This window comes from Jatropha curcas, chromosome 2 (assembly GCF_041381405.1).
Source record: "Jatropha curcas cultivar XTBG-Jc1 chromosome 2, XTBG_Jcur_1.0, whole genome shotgun sequence".
NCBI lineage: Eukaryota > Viridiplantae > Streptophyta > Magnoliopsida > Malpighiales > Euphorbiaceae > Jatropha > Jatropha curcas.
In genome coordinates, this window is record NC_143152.1 from 29,389,281 (window position 1) to 29,395,964 (window position 6,684).

The window sequence follows — 6,684 nt, forward strand, 5'->3', positions numbered from 1 at the left end:
ATTATGCCTCTCGCTTAAAATAAAATGAGAAAGCATAAATTCATGATTGAATCTCTATAAAGATATTTTATTATTTTTCAACCAATAGAATCAATCTATAAATTTGACATGGACATATATACTAACAAAAGAGTTTATATTTAAAGTTCAGAATAATATTTACATTAATTTAACTTTATTAATCGTTGGTACTGAAACCCCCGGTTTGTCAAAATGATTCAAGGTTAGGTTAGGTATTACCTAAAGAATATTAATTATGAAAATAATAAATATGCCAAAAAAAAAGTAAAAGCAACAAGAATATTATTATAATTGGTCGACATTGCCACACCTCTTCTAATTTGGCTATCTCTTTGTTTTTATTTTTGTTTCGCTCTGGAGACTATAAAGGAAACCAATTAAAACTACTAATCTATTAAATTATCTTTATTTTTTCAATGATCTATAAATTTAGTAGGGTGTATATATTAATTAAAGTTTTATATTTAAATGGAAAATTAATAACCAATCAAAATAAAATTATATTTATTTTTTCAACCAATAGATTTAAAATCTTTTAAGATATTTTTGTCGATCCATAAATTTAGTTAGAGCATTTTAAAAACTAAATATTCCTCCATTCGTATTTTTATATATATCAGTTGTTATGTTTTTTTTTTTTTTATCAGCAAATGAAATATTTTATTAATTTTATAACATATACAGGAAAAACTTAATATTCGAAGACAACTATACCTAAGCCATTAGGCTTACCAAAAAAAATTCTAATCTATCTATAAATGTTAAGCGAAAAAATCTCGAAAAACCTGAATGAAAATAGAAATTATTTTTAAAATTATATACACTTATTTTTTCTATCAGAAATATTTCCTTTTCAAATGAAAAAAAAAATCATCATATAAAAAGATTACACGTTATCTCGTGAATTTTCTGTGTGTGGAAAATTGTCATATGACTATCTTCTTCTGGTCCTATAAATAAATGCATATCGCCATGTCAAGATCACCTATCTGCAGAGCTGTGTCTTTGTACTTGATTACTAACTTGGTGTTCGTTTTCTGCCTAGTTAATGGCATCACCTCCGCCCATTTTCAAGGTTCAGAGGTGTGAACCGGAACTAATCACACCTTCAAAGCCTACCCCTCATGAGTTCAAGCCATTATCGGACATTGATGATCAAGAAGGTCTTCGAATCCATATCCCAGCCATACAAATTTATCGTCATGACCCCTCAATGGAAGGGAAAGACCCTGTTCAGGTTATTAGAAATGCTATTGCTAAATCTCTTGTTTTTTACTATCCATTCGCTGGCAGGCTTAGAGAAGGGCCTAACCGTAAGCTCATTATGGATTGCAATGGTGAAGGTGTTTTGTTTATTGAAGCTGATGCTAATGTCAGTCTTGATCAGTCCGGCGATGCTCTTCAACCTCCATTTCCTTTCTTGGATGAGCTTCTTTTTGATGTGCCTGGCTCTAGTGGGATACTAAATTGCCCTGTCATACTGATTCAGGTAAGTTCTTAACAAGTTTCGGTTCAGTAGCACTCAAAACTGAAATTGTTTCCAGACCTCTTAATAGGTAAATTTTAATTAAAACCTAATTGAGCCTTACTCCTAAATGAAATAATACAAAGAAATTTTTGTTTGTTTGGCAGGTCACACGCTTTAAATGTGGCGGTTTCACATTTGCTATCCGTGTCAATCATACCATGAGTGATGCCGCTGGTGTAGCTCAGTTCTTGTCAGCCATAGCCGAGATGGCGCGTGAAAGACAATCCCTTCTATTTTCCCAGTATGGGAAAGACATGTACTTGATGCAAGAAACCCACCCCAGGTGACCTGCATCCACCGTGAATATGATCACATAGAAAATGGCCAAGGAATTCCATTTCCACTTGATGACATACACTACAAAAAAAACGCGCAATTGCGACCGATTTTTGCGACCGACTTGATTCGGTCGCCATTTTGCAACCAATTTGCGACTTATAAGTAATCGGTCGCAAATTTTGGCGCTGAAAATTCCCGCGAGAATGGTTAATGATTTGCGACCTATGTACTACGGATTTGCGACCAATTTTGCGACCGATGTGCAACTAAGTGTTCTTCTGTCGCAAACTTACACGCGTAAAAAATGGGGCAAAGTTCTGAGACCGATTGGAAACTACATTGCGACCGATTTTTTGCGACCGATATATTTAGTCGCAAATCGGTCGCAAATTTTGAGCAAAGTCAAATGACGTCGGCTCATTAAAAATTGCGACCGATAGTTATAAAATTTGCGACCGATGAGTCGGTCGCAAAAATTAGGGCTTTAAGCGCCGGGCCCTTTCTTTTTTCTTTCTTCTTCTTTCTCTCTTCTCCTTCTCTTCTCCTCTCCTCCGTCCGCAGCGCCGCTCCGGCCCCTCCTGACACCAGCCCGCGTGACGCCGCCACCCCACTCGCTTTGCACTCAGGTGAGCCTGTTTCGAAACAATCTGAGGTTAGTTTTATTTTGCGATTAATTTTTCCAATTTTTTTTTTTTTTGATTTTATTTGTTTTTATTATATTAAGTTATGGTTGATTTTGTATATAGAGTTGCGATTAGAATTTTTTTAGGGTACTGTTGTTATTATTATTATTATTATTATTATTATTATTATTATTACTATTGTTCTTATTATTATTATAATTATTAGTATTATTGTTGTTGTTATTATTACTAATATTTTATCGTTGTTGTTATTCTGTCAAGCTTCACTTCCATCTCAAATGAGTATCCTTCTTAACCTTCAAAATCATGAACTATGAAGAATTCTTTTTAGAGAAGAAGTGAGTTGTACAGTTTATTACATTTCGAATCAGCGTTGTTGAGGTAAGCGTTATCTTTCTTTTTTTTTTTTTTTTTTTTTTCAGTTTAAAAAATTTATCTTTTGTACTCGATAGATAAGCATTATCTTGTCTTTATTGTTTTGTTTGAGTGAAAATGCAACTATGATGGGTTTTTGGTTTTGATGTAGTCATTCTTTACAAGATCTAATAAATTTATGTATTTTCTTACTATTTTTTATATATGGCGTTGTATTTGTTCTTTACTGGACAAAAATAACAATTGCTTCTTCCTTTATTTTTCTTCCTGATATGAAGTGCAATTGACTTACATGGGCTTCAGTTAATAACTCTTTGTTTTCACTTTTTCTTATTTTTCTTATTTTTCTTATTTTTCTTTTGTTTGGCATTACATCTTATCTTTGTTTTTGATGGAGGATTAAATTTAAAGATTAAATAAATATTTGCACTTGGTTTTAGATGCAGGAATAAACTTCAACTTTGAAAAAGCAGACCTTGTTCAGGTATTTTTTTTGGATATTTCTTTTTTTTTTTTTTTTTTTTTTTTTTTTTTTTTTTTTAGTTTTAAAAAAATTACACAAGTTTCAATTCTAATTTTTCGACTTGTTTATTTGTTTGTGTTTGTTGTTTACATTGCCCACTTATGATTAGGGCACTGAACTTTTTGTCTCTTTTCTGTTGTATTGATTCGTAAATATAGACATAACTATTTGACAATAGAAATACGAAAAATTAATAGTAATAATCATATATTTTTTTATTACTATATAATTATAAATGGACACATGGTTGTGTAGTTTAAAAAATGTGAAATTAATTAGGACTTATAATGAAAAATGCAAAATTAACATTTAGTAGTTTTTCTTATTTCAACATTTATTTACTAAAAAAATTGTTGAATGTATAAAAAAATAAACTCATTTTATCCATCAAAATTTTTCAAATCTAATAAGTGATCTAATTTTTAATAACTTATAAAATACCTTTCACAAATTCATCAAAGTTTAAAATTGAACCGAAATAAATTATTAAAAAATTTAATCAAACTTTGATAGCTACTTTAGTAGACCATTTCAAAGTCTGCAACCACTTCGGAAAAGTTTCAAAGTTTCAAAGCAAGTGTCATTTCAAAAACTAATTGATCCAATTTTTGATTAACCATAAAAATGGCAGATAATGGAATGATCAATTGTGTTTTATGTCAGGCTTTTAGGATAGTTAACTAAATGGATGTCACTTGGCAACTTTATAATGATTTTTTATCTTTAAAGCCATAAATTTATTTATAAATAATAATGATTTTTATTTTGAAATTATCGGTACATAAATTCTTTTCAAAGGCAGTTAATTATTGTTAATTTAAACAAAAATAAATTTTGAAAAAAAAATTTAAAAGCTAAAAATGTTATTATTATTGGCATCTATAACATTGGACATGATTAGGGTTTTGAGTTTCTTTCTTCTTGATATGTATAGCATAGTGGGGATGGGCAATCCTTTAATAATAACAGAAGATTGGAAAATTATACTGAACATCATTTAGGCCCAAATCTATACAAAGCAAAAAATCATGATGGGCCAATGATCCAAACATATTTTTGACAAATCGCAAATCAAATTACAATTAGCAGTTAATTAACCATAAAAACTAACTCTGTGAAAGTACTGAATAAAAATAATAACAAGTACGAAAACTAATTGATCCAATTTTTTTTTTTTTTTGAAGAATAATTGGAATTTATATAAATAATTTTTTGTGTGTTTAGGTTATTACATGTTCTTAATTATTGGCAACTCTTTTTTGAGAAGTTTTGGCTGTGTTTTTCTTTATTTTATATTATTGTCGTTATTTTTCTTAAATATGTTTTTGACTTAAATGAATGATGAGTTTGGATTGGAGGCCTAGTAGTGGCCATATTGCCTTTGGAGAATGTTGGTATGATATAGAAGTGTTTATTGATTTGTTTTTGTATTTGAGATTTGATTGTGTTGTGCCGAAATACTGCCGAATTTTTTTCCCAAAAATTCAATATGTAGAATAGTACACTTACCAAAAATTCAGGCATCACAGTTTTACACTGGCTCAGCAGCTCACGCTTTTACAGCCAGCGCAGCACCACAGCCGGAGCACACTGACTCGCACTATGATGATGATATACGGGCTCAGCTTGCTGATCAGCAGAGACAGATTGCAGAGCTTAGAGCGCATGTGATGCGGCTGTCCGGTGAGCACCGTGCTGGTACTTCTTCCTCTGATCCTGCGCCTGCTACAGACCGACATGTTTCGACGTCTCAGCAGCAGCCACTATCGGCTCCTGATCCCGATGCTGCAGACGATACCTTGGTCACCCCTCCTGACGCTACATCACATTCAGCAGGTACTCCTCCCGGCGATCCGACATCGGATCCTGCAGATGAGCAGCAGCATATATAGATTTGATTTTGTACGTTTTTAGTTTTTCATTTGTATTTTCATTTTTTAATTTGTTCAGAACAATAAAAATTACATTTTTATACTGTTCTTGAATTGCGTGTGATATATTTATGCATTTATGTCAATTTTCACAGGTGCAGAAAAATTTTGGTTTCAAAATAATATTTAATTTTTTTTTTTTTTTGCAATTTTGCGACCGATTTGATACCAAAAATATAAATTTTGAATTTACCATTTGCGGCCGATTCCGAAAAATTGCGACCGATTTTCTGCGACCACATTTGCGACTGAATTTCCAATTAAACCACGACAAAAAATTGCGACCGATTATTCAATTTTGCGACCGATTTTATCTGTCGCCAATTTGCGACCGATTGTCTCATCGGTCGCAAAATTGTTTTGCGACAAGTATTTTTGCGACCGACATAAGTCGGTCGGAGATCGGTCGCTACATTAAATTAGCGACCGATTAGCGACCGATTGTTGCCAAATCGGTCGCAAAATGACGTTTTTTTTGTAGTGATAGTTCATAGATCCATTTTTATTAGCCCTTCTGCGTTATCTACTCTTCGTAGTAGATATATTCCTCCCCATCTTCCTCGTTGCACTGATGTTGAAATATTAACTGCATGTTTATGGAAATGTCGCACTATTGCGCTTCAGCCAGACGCCGGACAAGAAATGAGAGTGATGTTAGTTAACAATGCGCGCAAGTTTAATCCTCCTCTATTACCAGAAGGGTATTACGTACGGTAACGGATTTATCCTGTCAACGGCAGTCGCGACTGCCGAAGAAATTTCCAAGAATCCAATAGGTTATGGACTAGAATTGATAAGAAAGGCTAAAATGGAATTCGATAGAGAGTATATAAAATCGGTGGCAGATCTACTGGTGATTAAGGGTAGGCCTCATATTGCTGTAGAAGGTACCTACCTTGTGTCGGATTTGAGATATGCAGGGTTTAAAGAAGTGGATTTTGGATGGGGCAGTGCAATCTATGGCGGGCCTGCAAAAGCCATCCCTATATTAGCAAGCTTTTTGAACGTAAGAAAGGTGAAAATGGAATCCTAATTCCAATTTGTCTGCCAGCCCAAGCAATGGAACGATTTGTGAAGGAGTTGAAGAATTTGTTGGATGATAATAGATCATCCCTTACTATGTCTGCTCTCTAGGTTAATTGGTATTTGTTTTTTTTTTTTTTTTTTTCCTTTTTTGTAGTACCAAGGAAAGTAAATTTGAACCAGAATATATTGTTAAGTCATACATGCACTTATCATTACAGTATGTCTTGGTGTGTTAAGTGGTATCATTGTTACTTATGATGAACTTTGAATATCTTGCTTTGAAGTGTGGGTGCATGCAATAATAAAATTTGTTTCGTGATATAATATTATCTTTGGTAGGACGCAATATTGTAATGT

General features: G+C 32.7%; 1 pseudogene; it reads left to right on the plus strand.

Moving 5' to 3' along the window:
• The first annotated feature begins 1,069 nt into the window (after nucleotides 1-1,069).
• On the plus strand, nucleotides 1,070-6,435 carry LOC149498571 (benzyl alcohol O-benzoyltransferase-like; annotated as a pseudogene).
• Nucleotides 6,436-6,684: the final 249 nt, after the last annotated feature.